This window comes from Cryptomeria japonica, chromosome 3 (genome assembly GCF_030272615.1).
Source record: "Cryptomeria japonica chromosome 3, Sugi_1.0, whole genome shotgun sequence".
Taxonomy (NCBI): Eukaryota; Viridiplantae; Streptophyta; class Pinopsida; order Cupressales; family Cupressaceae; genus Cryptomeria; species Cryptomeria japonica.
The window spans coordinates 676,163,623-676,183,928 of record NC_081407.1 but is presented as its reverse complement, the minus strand read 5'-3'; the positions used below and the strand labels follow the sequence as shown (position 1 = coordinate 676,183,928).

Genomic DNA, 20,306 nt, shown 5'->3' with positions numbered 1-20,306 from the left:
TTTGGAAAGGATCTTACCTTTGATAGATTAAATTTTAATAGATAAGCACCTTGTTGAAGAAAACAGAGCCCTAAAACGTAACACCACTAAGAACTTGCCACCAACATCGATGAAAACATTAAACATGGAAAACCTATAAATGAAGCATACTTGTAAAAGAAGAAGTTAAGAAGTTTCTACTTTCCTTGTAGAGCAAAAGGATTCACAACCAAAAAGAATAAAACAACAGCAATAACCCTGCAAATTAACAGAATTAGAAAAGAGCAATAACTGAGAAAGACCCACAAATAAAAAACACAGACCGACAAATTAGAAACCAAAAAAAGGACACTTGCCTTGCAGACTAAAAGGATTCACACCGAGGAAAAATTATAACCAAAGTTCTCTACAATAAGCAACAGAGACCGAGAAATTAGAAGCCAAACAAAGAACATTTGCCTTGCAGAGTGAAAGTATTGATGTCCAAAATCTTTACAAACAAAACAAATTGTAAAAATAAACACTTACCTTGCAAACTAAAAGCATTGACAAACAGAACGATGCCAAAAACAAAGGATATTCAACCAAAGAACATTAAACATACAACACTTAGCAACCGTAAACCTTATTAACTGGGTCACGAAAGAGAAATAATCAAGACAAAAATACAAAACACCTTCACAAACCCTAATACCTTTTTAAGTGAACAGTACCCTTGCAGAGTGAAAGTATTGACATCCACAAAAAGTGGAACAACACAAACAATGTAATAATCCTGCAAGGACACGAAACAAACACATAAGCATAGTATAAAAAAAATATTTACAAATGAAATAAACTGTACAAATAAACACTTACCATGCAGAGTAAAACTATTCACAAATAGAATAATGCTGAAAACCGAGGATATGAAACCAAAGAACATTAAACATACAACACTTTCCAACTGCAGAGATGTTTAACCTGATGACGAAAGAACAATAACAGAGAGAGAGAGAGAGAGAGAGAGAGAGAGAGAGAGAGGTAACACCTTCACAAACCCTAATACCTGTAAGAGTGAACACTTGTGTTGCATAGTGAAAGCAACAAAGTAATAACCCTGCAAGCACACTACAATAATACATAAGCACACTTTAATAAAACATATTTAAAAACAAAATAAACTTTAAAACTAAACACTCACTTTGCAGAGTAAAATCCTTCTCAAACAGAACACTGAGCATTAAACATACAACACTTACCAACTGCAAAGATATTTAACTTGATGATGACAGAGCAATAACCGAGAGAGAGAGAGAGAGCAAACACCTTCACAAACCCTAATACCTGTAAAAGTGAACAAGTGTCTTGCAGACTGAAAGTAGTCACGTCCACAAACAGTTAAACAACATGAACAAAGTAAGAACCCTGCAAGCACACCACGAAAAAAAATAAGCACACTATAAAACAATGTATTACAAATGAAACAAAATTTAAAATAAATACTTACCTTGCATACTAAAACCATTCACGGCGAGAAGCTCAGAAACGAGACCAACAAAACAGTCACAGCCTGAAGAAAACCTAACTCAACGACTACATCCAACGTTACCTGAAAATTTGCAGAGCAAAATACTTACGACAACAACAAAACAAATTACATTTTAGGGTTCGAAGCGGCCATAAACAATGTCGACATTCGTGCGCACGGTCGAGGACGAAAACATTAAAGACAGTGTCGCTTCAAAAAATGAGCGCACGCACGGACGCCACTGCAAGCGAACAACTAATGATAGAAAACAAAACCGAATGCACACGTCACCACGCCGGCGACAAACATTCCGGCGGTTACCGGAATGTCTTGCACTTTCGCGGCGGGATTCTCCCACTAAAAGCCTATCGGCTTAATAAAAAATATTTTTGAGATAAATGATGGATGGCTTTTTTATCATCCTTTGTGCAAGAACAATGATGTCCCATAATACTCTTCTTATATTTTCTCTATCTCTAAAGTTGAAGCTTGCATTATTTTTCTGCAAGTGATATATATCATTTGTTTGATATATTAATTTTTATTTTATATGTATTTGTTAAAACCTTGGCTACATCTAGAAATTCATATGTTATATATTTTTTTCTCTTTTCCAATTTTTAATATTCATTATTCAACTTTTTATGCAATGGAACAGTTTTTGAATGGTCATTGTCTAAACGCTCACATCAAATTCAAAAAGCTTCCAGTTGGTCACCCATCAGCTTTGTGCTTAGATCCAACACGCAGAACCCTTCAAAAACACAAATTCGATGTAGAAATTCCAGTTTTCAGGTAAAATAAGCTGGTGGCGACGCTGCAATGCACCCAAAAGAAACTTTCATGTTGACCTGAATGAACAACACGAAATGATTTTTTCCTTCCTTAGGGTGAGTGTGTTAATAAGGGGTGTCAGCATTGCATGAATATTCAAATAATAGAGTAAAAGTAACAAAATTTAAAAGCTTATATGGAATGTCAATATGTCCGAGTGGTTAAGGAGACAGACTTGAAATCTGTTGGGCTTCGCCCGCGCAGGTTCGAACCCTGCTGTTGACGGTTTACCTACAAAATTTTGAAACGAAAAGAATTAATTTTCACACATTGTCCATTCATTTGCTAGGAAGAGGCTATGAAGATGGAATCGGCAGACTTCTCTTTGAGGGTGGGTATTGCAACAATAAACTATAGTTTTTCTGTGTTGAGGGTATTGAAGGATTTTCAAGGAGAACCAACGGTTTGTTATTGATAGCTTTGTCTATTTTTGTTTCAGAAAAGTGAGCTTTGTTTCAAGATGGGTTAACCTATATGTTGAGGGTTTATTTGTATCATTAGTAAGAGAGAGTCGCTTCAACACAACACGATCAATTCCACTTAAAGCAGTGGGCTTTGATGTGATTTCCATTTTCCGCTTTGCACCTGCCTCATCAACTAGATCAATAACTTTATCTGCCAAGAAAACACCATGATGTAGTTCATGCAGACTAAAGAGCAGAGAGATTGTATCCTCCTCTGATGCTTGCTCAACATAGATTGTATCAGTTCTATATATTTGCGGTACTCATCAAGAGTGGGCTTCATTAAATTGCCATCATCCATACATCTATTGTTTGCACCTGCTCCAACGACAATACCAGTAGACGAAATGGGTGCTACCACATTGTAGTGCGGAAAAGAATGTTATTTTTTAAGACATAAAATTCCATGCTAGACCAATGGAAGCTCTGTGTTATGGTGAACTCAAAGCGGTGGTGCATTGCCATTGATCAATCACTGGATGTCACATGAATGTTCTTCAATAGTTTAACACCTGCGGCCATTTCTAAGAAACATGGAAACATGCACACAAGCGACCCCATTAATGGAATCCATGTGACTCATTGTTTCAATGGCACATCAAAGATTGTGCTAATAAATTGGATCGTAATTTGTATTGTATGCTACTGAAACTAATGCACGAATTTGAGAAGAATCTACTTTAAAGAGCAACTCAATTTTCAGTTGCCTACAGGATTTATGTTCCAGCATTCATCGATGACAACTTAGAGATGAATTATTGTTATCAGTGGTGTCTAGTCTGTTGAGCAATTCTAGGGGTAGTTTTTAATTACAATCAAGCAGACCAGAATTTTAGCAATTGAATTTATCTTAAATGTTCAAAACATATTTTATATATAAATCCACTTAAGACGCTTACAATTAATCTAATGGGCAGTATTTTTAAAAGTCTATTAGGAAGGAGGTTTTATCTAATTAGCTAAAGAGATTGCAATGCTGAAATCTATGATACCACTACTTTCAAGAATGGAAGGAAATTATTCAATTCATTTTTTTAGAAAATCATGTGGTTAAATTTCAGTCTATAATAGTTGGATATTCAACTTACGTAAATTAGTCATTCCTAATTAATTCATGTGTCAAGATTTGATAGAATGGATAGTAAAAATATACAACCCTTAAAACCAATGTGTGTGTGTGTGTCTGTGATGTTAGAGGAAATAAAGAATTGGATAAACAAATCATTTGAATCCATAGGCCAACTTTCTTTTACACATGAAAATATTGGGGTTACAATATAATAGGCTCATGATTATTTATAAAGTTAAGTGGATTTTCAAATTTTAGAGATAATGGGGAGGGAAATTGAACCCCTTAATATTTAGATCTTTGCAATATATTTTCAAAAAACATATCAAGCATTATTCGATTATCGAGACTTATGTACAGCCAATGATCCCAGAAGGTGCACTAGTTTATACTCCACACATTTTAAACATACATAAAAATACCCTTTATGGCTATGCTACTTTCATGGAAAAATGTATGCATGAAGGCATAGGTAATGTTAAGAAACAAGGGACGGATAATCATTAAGATGACATTCCTTGTTGTGTCATATATACCTAAAACTATTGATTGGCACTTCAAATCATGAGTTGCATGTATAATTCACTTCTACTAAATTACCAAAAGGGATCCTAAGGCCAATATAGTGTTGGATTCCCCCCACATGAGGCATAACCTTGGTGCTCACTATTTTATCTCTAAAGATCATTTGGTGAGTGCAAAAAGATGGGGGGACCAAAAAATGGTCATACCAATCTTTGGTCACATAAAATGCATAAAAAGGGCATGTAATAATGCACTCGCATAATGAGCAACATAAAGAAAACGTCAAGAGGTCAAACTCATTTTAACTTGACCTCATACCAATAAAACAACACATAATTACATGTAAAGATCATGCTTGCATTGTGAAGTTGCCAAATCTTTGTTGGATCATTGTCATTTCATCATCAAAATATTGCCACAATATCTTCAAGGTTGAGGATGTAAGTTTTGTTGGTTTTTAATTATAAAAATTTAATTAGTTAGCAAGATAGAAATGGTTTTGAGTAAATTTTGTTTACATTTTAGGAATTGAAAATTCCCCACCAGCTGATAAAAACCCTCATTCACTAATTCATGAAAATTCTAGTGAAGAACAGCCATAGAAACCCCTCTTGAAATGCCTGGAAATCCTCCTAGTGAAAGCCCTCTAACACTAATTCATGAAAATCCTAGTGAAGAACAATCATAGCAAACTCCTCCAGCAATGCTTGGAAATCCTAGCACAAAACAAAACGTACTAGTGAAAATAGGAAACAACAAGAAAGAACTTAAAACAATAATTGAAAAGTTGAGAGATTTGAGTGGAACAACTTGTCACTGCATGAGCTACCCTCAGCACTTCATTGAAATCTATCATCTCTAGCATAGATTTTGTGAGTGGCCAAGTTAACCCCTAGGCAAATAAGAAGGAAGAAGAAAGTCAATTTTATACCAACAAATTATCCTAGCAACAAATAAAATAGAAAATATATTGAAGTCTAACTTATGTGCATTTTTCATTGATCCATGAACTAATGCACCCTTACATGACATTTGTAGGAAGTTCCCTATTCATTGGTGCCACCACTAATTGATAAAAAATCATTTTTGGATAGGTGGTGGATGGTTTTTTTGACTATCCTCCATGAAACAACAATGGTCCAACAATACTTTTTGAAGAAACTCTATTGCGAGTTTGTCCAAGTAATGTTTCTTCTATTCTCTCTATCTCTTAAGTTGAAGCATGCATTATTTTGCATCGCTTCAAGTGGCCTAGTACATATTTCCTTTATATTATTTTTATTTTTTGCATATTTGTTCAAACCTTGGCCACAACAAAGCATGCATAAGGTATATCTTTTTTTCTCTTTCCCTATTTTTAATATTCATTTGACAACTTTTCTTGCAATGCAATTTATCATAATAGTTTTGAATGACCATTGTCTAAATGATACTACAAGACATGTACACAAGAGAAGTAGAAGATGCACTTTATGCCTAATGAGAAACTTACAAATACTATACAGCCTAATAAATATGCATACTTTGACAAGACATTTCCTTGGAACATAACTATTCATGCTTATATGACTATTATGATGATTGGTTTGTCACTGAATATAGTCATTGTTGGAATATAACAATTTGATAACAGTGATAATATCTATACTAGCTTGCAATTTCAAGGTTGATATTTAGAACCAACAAAATATTGAAGATCAAATGTTTTTCACATCATTGTTTTTATATTTACTTTGTTCTTTCTTAAAAAAAAATTAATAATTTTTTTGGTTATGTTATATTTGGATTCTCATTTCCTAAATCATATATGATTGTTTGGTCTATCTTCTATTCTTCATTTAATATTTTTAATTTATGTATAAGATTGATTAAATTAGATTAAATTAGTTGTTTCCTATTATTATTGTCTTAATCTATGAGACGACTTATGATTGGTGGCATACTAATCCATAGATGGATTGTGTCATATTTTGCAAGATTGTTTGTAAGGTGAACAATGAATCTATGGATTGTGTCAGATTCTGCAAGATTGTTTGTAAAGTAAACAGTGAATTGTTTGTAGAGGAGGAGAAAGTGAATTGTTTGTAGATGAAGAGAAAGTGACGAGAGATGTAGGGGAGCTATTTCTCTGATGCTATTATTTTTTTCATTAGTTTTTCTACAGACAGCTTAAATCACACACATTATTGAAATTTATTCATCTATGGATTAAAACTTTAGTGGCTAATATTCGCCAATTGGCTATTTTTTGAAATTTGGGAATCAAATTTGGCTAATAATTTCAACTTTTGAGGTGACCCAAATCGCCACATTTTTACAAATTTTTATTTTAATGTTATTTAATTCGCCAAAGAATTGATTTTATTAATTTTTTAAAGTTAAATATTCGTCACAATATTTGATACATGATTGGATCAGATTCGCCAACATTTTATAATTTATTGTAGATATCCAAACTAATTCACCAATAATATATCATAATTATTAGTTACTTTAAGGTTATATCAACAATCTTTTGTTTCCACCATTGATTTAAAATATAATCTAATGACCTTCATTGTATTCCATGAGGTAAAATGTACCTACAAGTTGTAATTCTTGTGGGGTTTGAAATTGTTTTTGAATTGTTGATTCAATGAAAAACAATGGTCTAAAAGCAATTTTTGGCCCCATGAATATTACAAATTGTTTGTAAATTTTATCTCACAAAACAGAAAGAGAGCTATTAGATTATTTTAAGTTAATGGTAGAAACCAAATAAAGTATAGTCTAACCCTTAAACTCGTTAATGATTTCAACTTTCATGCCTTTACTCTTTTACAAAAGATTATTTTTAAATGAAAGGAAATGCAATAGTAATTAATGCATACAATGATTATTTTCCAAGATTTGTCAATTTTTTCTACCAAAAAAAATTGATATAAACAAATTCGCCAATAAAATTATTTTTTTTTATAAAAAGAAAAGATTCGCCAAAAAACATTATTATTATTTTTTTTTAAATTAAATATTCGCCAAGATTTTATACAATTTTTTGAGGGAGGTTTCTTAAAGTTATCAAGCTTTGATTTTATTTTAAACACTCAGAGTGACTGATATTCTCTAGACTTAATGTGTTGATTAGTATGTGAGATTTAAATCTGACTGCATTTAGCCTGGGATTTTCATATGTTGCCCTTCTAATCTGCGTACCAAAGAGTTCAATCTGTCACAAAAAAACCACTGCATCCCTTGTTTGATGGACACAATCACATACCATTGCTTCTCTGTATTGCAATTGAGAGTGATAATCCCACAGAGAAAGTTATCTAACAGAAGAACAAACACAAGTGAGGAAGCACAGGTTGGATTTTTTACCACACGGAAACTTATAATACTATCTTGCAAAATCCAAGCAGAACACCAATGTATACATACGCCTGATTTAAATGGCAAACAAATGCTCGCATCAAATTCAAAAGGTTCCCAGTTGATCACCAAGTAGCTTTGCGCTTAGATTGAACACGCAGATCCCTTCAAAAACCCAAATTCGATGTAAAAATTCCAGTTTTCAGGCGAAATAAGAAAGAATAAGCACCCAAAAGAAACTTTAATGTTGCCTGAATGAACAACACATATAATGAGTGTTCGGGGCTAATGAGCCTTAATTAAGGGTCTCTGCATTGCATGAATATTTAAATAACAAAAAACTAAGCACAAAAGTTTATATCATACATCAAATGTCGATATGTCCGAGTGGTTAAGGAGACAGACTTGAAATCTGTTGGGCTTCGCCCGCGCAGGTTCGAACCCTGCTGTCGACGCAATGATTGGCCTGTTTTAAAGTTATACGCATTCTTAGAATTTGATAAGTATTCGATATTTTAAAGTAACCTCTTAAAAAATCTTAATAGTTTTATATAAATAGCATTTGCTTTATAATTTAGTCTTTGATTTTTTAATTTAAGTTTTGCAAGGGATGATAAGTGTTTTTTTAACATTTTTCTATTTGATTTAATTAAGTATTTATTTTTCTCTTTTTCTTCTTTCTTAGTTATATGTCTTTTATAATTTTACATTTCACTTAGAATCTTCTTTTAGTCATTTGTTAAATTAGCACAAGATGACAATTATGATTATTTCACATATTAATTATTTAAAAGCCTACATCACATATCATAATAAACATCTTTCAAAGATATATATCTCAATCCATTTAACTCCATGATATTCCCCTAAATTAAGTATTACAAAATTCTCAATCTTGTCCTTGTATGCACCAAATTTATTTCACCACTAATGTGCATGATTATAAATAGTATGCACATGTGTTATTTGGATGAATTAGATAGGTGGCAAACTAATATTGCTTATGTGGCAATGATAGATGCAAAGGTGAAGAGTCTAGTGGAATAGTCCCCTCATGAGTAATTAGTGTCCAATGGATAGTAAGGATGTCTAGTTAACACATGGTGGTTGTTTGATGAGTGGTAACCTTTATGCGCAAAATGTTAAGATCTTACTGAGTGGTCTTAAGGAGAAAATCTATGTTGGTGGTCTCTTGCTCAAAATTACATTCAAATGGGCAAGTCCAATGGTTAATAAGAGCCATTTTTTCTATCAAATTCTCACCAAAGCTTGGTTTATTTTGAAACCTCAGTGGATGTGAAAGTTGATAAAATCTCTCTCAACTCTCTTAAACATCAAATGTCCAAGTAATTAAGGAGAAAAAATCTATCTTCTTACACTTGTGTAGGTTTAAATGTTATACATGTTTTTCAATTTTTACACAAGAATATAATTAATTCTTAATATATGTTATTTGACATTTTGAAGTAAACTACTAAAAAACACAATCAATGTTTCCACTTTTGAAATGCATATTTTATATTTTAAAGTAACCTATAAAAAATTATAATAATTCTATGTAAAGAGCATTTTTTCTTCAAATTTAATATTTGTTTTTGTATTTTAAGTTGTATAAGGATGGCAAGTGTCTACTTAACATTTTTTTCTTTTAATTTAGTTAAGTACATTTATTTTACACTTTTTCCTCTTAGTTTGGTTATATGTGTATTTTATAACTTTTCTTTTCGTTTAATATCTACTTTTAGTCCTCTATTTAATATAGCGTGATAATGATAATTTACAATTACTTTATACATTAAATGCCCCTAAACATGCATGTTATATCACAATCAACATTTTTCAAAGATATACATCTCAATCCATTTCACTCAATGATATTCACCTATATCAAGGGCATTACATGTTCTATCTTGTCCTTGTATTCACCAAATCTTTAACTCATCACTATTGACCATGAATATAAATGATATTCATGTGTATTGTTTGCATGGCCCAAATAAGTGAAAATCTAATGTTGCTAATATGAAAAAGATAGGTGTAATTGTGGAAACTTTGGTGGATCACTCCATTCACGAGGAAGGAGTATCCAATGGATAGTAAGGATGTCTAGTTGATTTGTCGTGGTTGTGTGATGAACTTAATAACCTTTATGGGAAAAATGTTAATATATTGCTGAGTGGCCAGAAGGAGACTATCTACATTGGTGACCTCTTGTTCAAACATTGCATTAAGATGAGCAAGTTAGATGCTTTGGTTTGAGTGTTCTTGTTTTCTCTAGAGTTTTCAAGAAGTTGTTATATGGATGTTGTTGATTTCAATTTCTAAATTTTTAAAACTAAATTTTGAGAATTTTAGCTCTAATGGACAAAAAAATTAACATGTGATCTTATTATTATTTTGAGTTTTTTTGTATTTTTAATTCATTTTAATGCTAAAAGAAAATACTTCTAAAAATATTAAGTTGTGGTTGTTACAATGACAATAAAAGAAACTACTTTACTTTTTTGAAATATTAAAATTCTTGCATAAATGGATATATTCTATTGTTGAAAGATGAAAGTTAAAACCTTAAAATCAATAGAAACAAAGAATATTTCTCTTCTAGCAAACTAAATACAAACAAATGAAAGCTAGTTGACAAAATGAATATACATAAATAATACTTGAATGTATATAATTTTTCATTGTTTCTAAGTTCAAATGATGAGTGTTTTTTGAGTTATAAGTTGTTTAATTTTCTTATATTATTTCTTACAGTATTTGATTACATGACCATCTAGATAAATTTGAAGGAAAAAACTTATGGGAGTACATGTTTTTATGGGACTTATATGATGGTATAGTTGATTATCATATTTTGTGTGTCTTTATATAGGTTTATAGGTATTTTTAGAGTTTAGATTATGAGGGTGAGAGGAAAACAAGTTATCTTCTAGTTTGAGGATGTGATGGATACAAATGTGAGAATCAAAGTCTTGGTTTAGAAAGACTTCATTATAGATACAATGATCGTGATGATTATGGTCATGGATATTCTTGTGTATTTGAGCATTGGAAATGGTTAGATATGTGGTTTACAAGTGTGGTTTGGTTCATTGTTAGGAGGTTGTTCTTATCACTTGGGTGCTTGTTTGGTTCTTTGACTATGATATTTGATTGTAAATTGTTTTTGAAAAACTAAACCTACATGTGATCTAGTGTTTGAGTGTTGAGATCTACAAGTTTTTTTCTTAGTCATTTTAATTTGTAGGTTATTGATGTGATGATGAGTTTTTTGTTGCATTGATTGAGGATTAATGAGTTATGCAGTTTTATGGGTTGGCCACCTATTTTGTTATAGTGAGATGACTTGGATATATACTATTTCCATATTTATAAGTATTTTCGTTGTTGTTGCAAATTTAATTATTTGATCTTGCTTGTGGTCATCTATGGATTGATATGTTCTATTGGGATGAGAGGGTTCATTAATAGAGCTCCTAGATAGTAATTTGTTAGGAATTTTTAATGCATTTTCTGAGATCTTGGCTACAACAAAACAGTCATAAGGTATATCTTTTTTCTATTTTCTCATTTTGAATATTCATCAATCAACTTGTGTTGCAATGTGTTTTATCATATACTAGATTTGAATAGTCATTAATATCTAAATGTAACTACAAGACATGCACAAGAGAAGTAGTAGATGCACTTTATACTTGACAAGAGTCTTACAAGTGCTATACAAGAGTCAGGTGAGCTGAAATGGGTTGTGTCTATTCTGGCTCCAAAACGGACCTTTCGTACATTGTGTTAGCGACAGATTATTCAATTGCAGCCGTTAATTGCAAAATCGACAATGTAAAATGCACGACTAACATGCGTGTTAGTCAATCTGTACTGTCGTTTTGGAGCCAGAATAGACACGTCCGCTGAAATGTACTAAAATTTGTTGATTGTTTCTACCATAAACTACCCAGGATGCTTTTTCCTTGACAATTTACGCCATCCCATTGGAAAATTTTTTGATAAAACATTGTTCTTTATGATTGAACTAAATGTTATTGTTTTTGAGTTTTGTAAGTTTAATCCACTATGTCTGTTTTTCTGCTATTCTTGCTAACCTGTGTGTTCTAACTCCTATTATCTTGTACTGTAGAGAACTCCTTGAGACGGTTTCTATCATAATTATGAAAATACAGCTGTAAGATTACCAAGATGCTTTATAATCTTGAACTCGTACTCCTATGTCCTAGAGGACCCAACAAGTATGGTTTGGTGCACTAGTCTTGAAAGAAGGCATAAACTCTAACAACATGGTAATGTGTTCAATCTCTGATTTTAGATTCTATTATCCAATTGACTCAATTCTTTTTTCTCATATTAAAGAGTTTGCATCAGCAATAAGTTTGAGTTTCATTTGACAATGAGGTTGGTGTAGGCAGCTTTAGGGACTTTTCCTTCCTCCGTGTAGCACTGATAAGTTAGAGCCTTGTGTTGTTAGTATAGACAACTTTAGGAACTTATTTTTTCCCTTGGGTAGCTCATCTTAAAAGTTTCAACTATTAAATTAAAGCCTCGTTTGATGAGGAGGTTAATATGGGCATCTTCAGGGCCTAATTTATTCCACTATGATGGCTACCTGGCAGCTAAAGCTGAACATCTGACGAAATTCCTCAGGAATAAGCATACACAAGGTATGTAAACTGTTCGATAAAATGTCCTTTACAAGATTTACAAACATAGACAAGGCACGAGAACTGTGATGAATGCCATAGAGAGTGTTGTCTCACACAATGTTAAGATTTTCAATGTAGACTAGTTTGTCATAATGCTTCAAGGAAATGTGATCTCCTCCAATGCTTTAGATCATCCACTAGAGTTGTGTAACAATTTCCTCAAAGAATTAAATAAGCATGACTACAAAATATACACCTATAATTGTAGCATCGTAAATTGTACGCACTTGCTAGGGTGGTACAATTTCACACCTAGTTTAGCACCCGCCTTGGCGCATTTTGCATTTTGCATTGCATTTCCCCTTTAGCACTTAATTAATCAAATTAATTAGGTCTAAGGTCCTATTTCATCATCTCCCACATCATAAAGTTGGGCCCTTTCATTAAAGTGTGCCCCTTTCATTTTATTCTTCCAATACATCATTTAATCAAAAACCCTAATTAGGTCCTATTTTGAACTTGGGGGCTTGGTTTTGGGGGTCAAAACATCTCGAAATCACCTGTAACTTCGGCATTCTCTCTAAAATCATCATATCCGACGGCCCTGAAAATTTGGTGAAAAGTTGTCGGGACCATGGCGCCCGGCATGCACATGGTCCTGGACATTTTTCCCGAAATTTTAAGAGCACGACCCAATCATAAAATAAAGCTTAACCCCAAGAAATTGGCGGGAGATTCAATCTCTAGGTCGGCCAAAAGTTGGAATTAAGACCTAGGGTTTCATATATAAGAGCTCTCTTTCTTCATTTGAAAGGATCTGAAGATTTTGGTTTTCGAGGACCTTCTATGCAGCGAAAGAGCAGATCTTTGAAGACTTCAATAACATTCAACATCCATCCATCAAGCATTCATCAATTTCATTCATTTAGGGCTTGGGAGACATTGAAGAACAATAGGAGATTACCGACTGAAGATTGGCTTGTACTCCTCCCTTAAGGGTTGGGTCTGCACACACAATACATTTTACAATACAACTTGGCTATTCGTGGAGGTGGAAATCACCGAAGCGGGGGTTTGACTAAGGCAAAACCCTATATAGCCACCCATACCCTTTTCAGATATAAGTGCAGGTTTCGGGACTCGGACGACGCCGCAGGTGACAGATCCGGGAAAAGCAAGTCAAGATAGCACTCCACACCAAATTGCAGAGCAAAAGACCAGGACAGGGGCGTGGGGCGCCCTGGTCCTACCAGGATAGGGGCACTGGGTGCCCTGGTCCCTGGGACAGGGGCGCTGGGCGCCCTGGTCCCTGGGATAGGGGCGCTGGGCGCCCTGGTCCTCCTGACAGACAGCATTTTTAGCATTTTTGACAGCTTTTTCCAAAGTGCAAAACAACAGTTTCTGGAGCAGTTTTAGGGGCAGAATCAGGACAGTGGCGCTCGCGCCCCCGTCCCGAACATTTTCAGTCAGATTTTAACTCCGGGTACGCATTTGCATTCTTGTCTTATCCTTGTATTTACAGCTTTCCATAGTTTAAGTTCAATTCTGCAATCTTGTTATTAGTTCATACTTGCACTTTGGGGTTGGGAATTGAACTTGCATTATTTTATCTATCATTTGCAACAAAGGAATAGAAATCCTAATAGGTAGCCCGTGGCTCTCTCTTCCACAAAAAGAAGTAGCCAATTGTGTGATACCTCTAGGCTCTTTCATATTCCACAAGTGTGTGATTGAAAGTGAGATTAGGGCATGTTTGCTTAGTGTCACTTTTTCCCCCACACATTTTGGTGAACCCGACGTGAATCTATCATTGCTTCCTCTTGCATTGCATTTGTTAGATCTAGATCTAGATTTAGTGTGTTTTCATTTCATTTTCATTAAAAAGAAAAAAAAAAGTGTGTTTCTTTGCATTGTGTGTTTAAATTTTATGCAATTTCAAAATGTCAGATTTTTATTTGCAAGATGTTCATATTTGTGATGATTATGAGTTAGATGAAGCTTTAGATGAATTTTTGAAACCTAAATATACCAAACCTTCATTTTACCAAAAACTCATAAACATTGTTACTATGCCATTTCGTTGTGATGAGAAAGATAAGTTGAATGATTCCTCTCAAGGGTACATTCCTATCAGCTCTTCCACTAAATCTAGTAACATGGTTGTTTTCAATGATCCCCTCTATGAAGAGATATCTCCTTTTGAATCAAAAGATAAACCTTTTAATAGATATGATCATGCTTTGTTGAATGATGCCCTTGATGCCTTTGTGTCCCCTAAAAAACACTCCCTTCATGAGGATCCTTTTGTGCAAGAAGATGACATTATCCCTACATTTCCTAGTGATGGCCTTTCCTTTTCCAACAAAATTCCCACTAGAGATGATGAATTAATGGTAAATGCTTACCCTTCTCCTAAAGTTGGTCTTACCCATAAGCATCCCTTAGAGAAAGAAGATGAAATAATAAGCAATTTCCTTAATTCTCTCTCCCCTATTGAACATATTTTGAGAAAAGAGGATGAGTTTAACACATCTATTGATGCTCTCCCTCCTAAGGATGCAGAATTAATAAACAATGTTATCTCCTCTCCCGAAATTGACAATGCTTCAAACATTCCTTTCAACAACTTCACTATTTGGGATGAACCATTAGAAGAAGGTGTTGATTATTCTCTACCCTGTGAGAGAACCCTAGCCAAAGGGGATGAAGTCAAGATTAAAAACTCCCTTGAGAGTTTCTCACCTTCCTTGAATCTCAATTATTCTCCCTCTAAAAATAAAGCATCTCCCTCTCCTCAACTTGGTTCTACTCATAAGGATACCCTAGTTCAAAGCAAGATGGTTAACATCTCTTTCAAAGATCTCCCTCTCAAAAGTGAGACTTTAGAGAGTAATGTTGATCCTTCTCCTAGAGAGTTTATTCCCCATGTAGATCCTTTGATGATAGAGGATGATATGACCTTTCCTAGTATTACTCTTCCTACTAGAACATCAATGCCTATCCCTTGTCTCTCTCCTAAAATTGATCTAATCTGTGATAAGATTTTAGTGCAAGAGAAGACTATCAATAATTCTTCCAACACTTTTGTTCATTCCTCTAAACCATCCTCAATCAATTTGATACATGTGAATGAAACACCTAACAAACCTCTCTTCACTGTCCAAGGTGCTTGTCCTTCTCAAAATTCTCAACCTTTAAATAAGCCTATCTTAGTGGTTCAAGGTGGTTATGCTAATGATTCTTTTTGCACTCCTAAGAAACCTATTATTACTGTGCAAGGAGGTTATTCCTCTAAGAGCCCTTATGAGTATGCTAAGCAATTGACTAGAGAGAGTTATCATGCGGTTGCCCATACTTATAATACTAGAAACAATAGGCAACCTAATCCTCCTCTAGTTATCCCAACTTCACTTCCTCCTTCCCAACCTATTCTTCCCCAAGCTCCACGTATTTCACAAGTTCTTGGTAAGGAATATGATCTTATAGAACAACTTAAAGCTACCCCTGCTAAGATATCCCTTTGGGATTTGATCCAAACTTCTTCTGCTCATCATGGAATGTTACAAGATGCCTTGAAAGATTTGAATGTTCCTCCACCTAATACATCTAGTAATATAGTGTCTTTGGTTAACTCTATGATGAATCCTAAAGCTCAAATTGTGTTTACTCAAGATGAGTTGCCTACTAGTGAAATTCAACATCAATATGATCCCTTGATGATTGTGGTTATCATAAATGACACTGCTATAAGACGAACACTGGTAGATAATGGCTCTGGCCTTAATGTGTGTAGCATTAATCTATTGCATAAGATGAATGTGGATACATCCCTTATTGAGCCTGACTCTCATCCCATTCGAGGCTTTGATAATGTGGCTAAGTCTTCATTAGGTATTATCACCTTACCCATCACAGTGGGACCTGTTACTTTGCCTACTCCTATCCATGTTATGTCGGGAAATCTAACATACAACTTGTTATTAGGGAGACCTTGGATTCACGGTATGCAAGTTGTCCCCTCTACATTGCATAGACAAGTTAAATTCATTTATAACAATAAGACATATACCTTGATAGGTGATACTAATTTTCAAGCTTGTTTGCAAACATCTAAGCCTTCCTCTTCTAGTAATGACTCTTTGAACAAGATACCTATGGATGAATCCTTACCCTCTGATAATCAAAATTCTTTGGATGAGTCTGAAGCTCCTAAAGAAGATCCTTCTCGACTTGAATATACGCATAAAAAGGCTTTTGATCCTGAGAAGGTTCTCGCAGAAGACGATTGGGGATCCCTTGATTTCAATGCCACCTTTGTAGGTGAGTATAGGGTTCCTCCTAGAGAGTTTAAAGTTAAAAAGAAGGAAGAAACTAGAGATCAATCAGTCTTACCTGAACCTATGAGTAATAATTTTGTGGCCGCTTCTCAAACTTCTTCTCCTCACACTTCTAATTCTGAAGAGTTTGATTCTTTGTCTTATGAAAAACCACCTTCTCTTTCTGAAATGGCTGATCATTATGGTCATGGTTTTCGCATTTTTGCTAAGCATGGGTATCATGGAAATGGTTGTGGTGCTCATGAACAAGGGATAAAAGTTCCTCTAGAGACTAATTTTCACAATTATGCCTTTGGACTTGGCTATAATCCCTGCAAACATACCAAAGCATCTAAAAGACCATCTCTCAATGTGAATGCTATATTTAGTAGTGATGATGATCTCACTTCAACTAAATCATCTTCTACTTCTATCAACTCTCATTCCCCTCATAAGGAAATCTTGGCAATGAACAAATCTCTTTATGAATCCCCTCAAATTTCTTAATCCACTTATGAATCTTTATCTCCTATTCATCATAAAGTCCTTTCCTCTAGGGATAAGGCTCTAATAAATTACACTCATCCCTCTTCTAAGATTTCATGTGACTTTTCTTCTTCAATTTTCATCATTTTATACATGTTTTTGATCTCACTTATAGTTGAGCATTTAACATGTCATATTCAAATACCTCATTTAGTCTATCATGTCTTTAAATAACATTAATGGCTATTATGTTGCTCATCATTATGTGACATTGGTAGCTCATTTACTGGGGGCTCATTGTCATTCATGATGGTACAATTTCAAGTGCAATCATATTTTTTGAAGCAACATAATAGCCTAATTTTCTTGTTCCTATGGGGACAAGAATGATTTCATACATCTCTTCTTTTGCTTATGTCCAAATCTCTCCCTAGAAGATTGTGTAAGTCCTTCTCAATGTCCTTATCCTTGGGAGGCAATGATCTTTCCTTATTTTTATCTAAGGATCCACTTTTTCCTATTTTGTGGATGGTGTGGACTTTATTACTTGATGTTATGCCTTGTACGCATTTGTTGTTGTTTGTTCAAGGATTCTCTCTTACAAGAGGTGTAAGTCCTTGACTACAACCTCTTTTGCACTTGGTAAAATACATCCATAACGAATTCACTCTCCTAATTGGGTTAAAAAGAGCGTCATCCTTCATTAAGAATCACTTTCACCTCGCAAAAGAAGGAAGTATTGCATTCTTATTCTCTTCTTTGTCTTATTCTAGAAGATGTTATATTTGTCTAAGACAATTTCTCTCAGGGATAGGTGTCTTTTGTACAAATATCTCTTCTCCTCTAAGGATCTCCTTTACACATACTACAAGATATCCCTTTTCAACTATCTTATCATGGCTTAAAGAGTGCAAAACTCTCTTGCTTGGATCTATGACATTGTTGCATTTTTGGGGTATCTTCTTTTGTGATGAAGGTAGGTATCCTTGTTCTACTTTGCTTATAACATAAACATTACACTTTTTGAGCAATGGGTCATTCTCGAAACCAGAGCACAGACTCTTAGAGCTAGATGTCTCCATTTTTCTTTTATGCAAGGTGATTATTCTCAGAACCAGAGCACAGACTCTTAGAGCGAGATGTCACGCTTTTGTACTATACATATACAGGTTGTAGCATACTCAAGCATAGACTCCTATGAGGTGCTTCTAACCTCCCTTACACACACATGCACGAGGTTGAGTGGAACTAGCGGCATAAGGCTAGACTTTCTCACTCTCCTCCCTTACATGGATCACCTAGACAGACTCTAGGGGCTAGTTTTCCATGTCCTTTTTCACATGGATCACCTAGACAAGATCTAGGGGCGAGAAGTCCGTGTTTTTCTCTCTCACTATTCTTCTCATGGATCACCAATGTGTGTATTCATGCTTTTTTCCTTTCTTTTCTTCTCTTTGCATTTTGTTTCCATTTACATCCTTCATCTTGTGTTAGAGAACTCTCAAATCCTCACACTCTTTGTTGTGTTGGAATTGAGATTTAGTCCTCTTTCTTACCAAATGATTCTCCATTAGTTTTTGATCTCATATCAAATCTTCTTGTGAGCATTTGTCATCAATATTCTTTAACAATTCGAAGTGGTAAACATGATACCCTGTTTCAACTCACTAAAATTAGCAAGCCGAAACAGGGGGGGCATATAGCTACCCTCAAATTTTCATTACCTTCCTTAGTAAGCATTAGGTGATTTTGTGATCTAACGTGTGTTTTGTAGGGTGCGGTTCCTAACTGTGTACTGCAGATACCGCTGGGGGCTTCGTTCGACAGACTTATGGATATATCCTTTTTCAAATAATGTTTACTTTTCTGTACTTTAGCTTGCATATGCACGTAGTGTTCATATGACCGCTAAAGTGGGGGCTAAATGTAGCATCGTAAATTGTACGCACTTGCTAGGGTGGTACAATTTCACACCTAGTTTAGCACCCGCCTTGGCACATTTTGCATTTTGCATTGCATTTCCCCTTTAGCACTTAATTAATCAAATTAATTAGGTCTAAGGTCCTATTTCATCATCTCCCACATCATAAAGTTGGGCCCTTTCATTAAAGTGTGCCCCTTTCATTTTATTCTTCCAATACATCATTTAATCAAAAACCCTAATTAGGTCCTATTTTGAACTTGGGGGCTTGGTTTTGGGGGTCAAAACATCTCGAAATCACCTGTAACTTCGGGATTCTCTCTAAAATCATCATATCCGACAGCCCTGAAAATTTGGTGAAAAGTTGTCAGGACCATGGCGCCCGGCGTGCACATGGTCCCGAACATTTTTCCCGAAATTTTAGGAGCACGACCCAATCATAAAATAAAGCTTAACCCCAAGAAATTGGCGGGAGATTCAATCTCTAGGTCGGCCAAAAGTTGGAATTAAGACCTAGGGTTTCATATATAAGAGCTCTCTTTCTTCATTTGAAAGGATCTGAAGATTTTGGTTTTCGAGGACCTTCTATGCAGCGAAAGAGCAGATCTTTGAAGACTTCAATAACATTCAACATCCATCCATCAAGCATTCATCAATTTCATTCATTTAGGGCTTGGGAGACATTGAAGAACAATAGGAGATTACCGACTGAAGATTGGCTTGTACTCCTCCCTTAAGGGTTGGGTCTGCACACACAATACATTTTACAATACAACTTGGCTATTCGTGGAGGTGGAAATCACCGAAGCGGGGGTTTGACTAAGGCAAAACCCTATATAGCCACCCATACCCTTTTCAGATATAAGTGCAGGTTTCGGGACTCGGACGACGCCGCAGGTGACAGATCCGGGAAAAGCAGGTCAAGATAGCACTCCACACCAAATTGCAGAGCAAAAGACCAGGACAGGGGCGTGGGGCGCCCTGGTCCTGCCAGGACAGGGGCGCTGGGCGCCCTGGTCCCTAGGACAGGGGCGCTGGGCGCCCTGGTCCTCCTGACAGACAGCATTTTTAGCATTTTTGACAGCTTTTTCCAAAGTGCAAAACAACAGTTTCTGGAGCAGTTTTAGGGGCAGAATCAGGACAGTGACGCCCGCACCCCCGTCCCGAACATTTCAGTCAGATTTTAACTCCGGGTA

At 35.0% G+C, this 20,306-nt stretch overlaps 2 non-coding genes across 2 annotated transcripts; both read left to right on the top strand.

Moving 5' to 3' along the window:
• The first annotated feature begins 2,466 nt into the window (after positions 1 to 2,466).
• TRNAS-UGA (transfer RNA serine (anticodon UGA)) lies at positions 2,467 to 2,548 on the top strand. Its single transcript has one exon. It is a non-coding gene; the product is annotated as a tRNA-Ser (tRNA).
• Positions 2,549 to 8,102: 5,554 nt separating this feature from the next.
• Positions 8,103 to 8,184, top strand: TRNAS-UGA (transfer RNA serine (anticodon UGA)). The gene has a single exon. It is a non-coding gene; the product is annotated as a tRNA-Ser (tRNA).
• Positions 8,185 to 20,306: the final 12,122 nt, after the last annotated feature.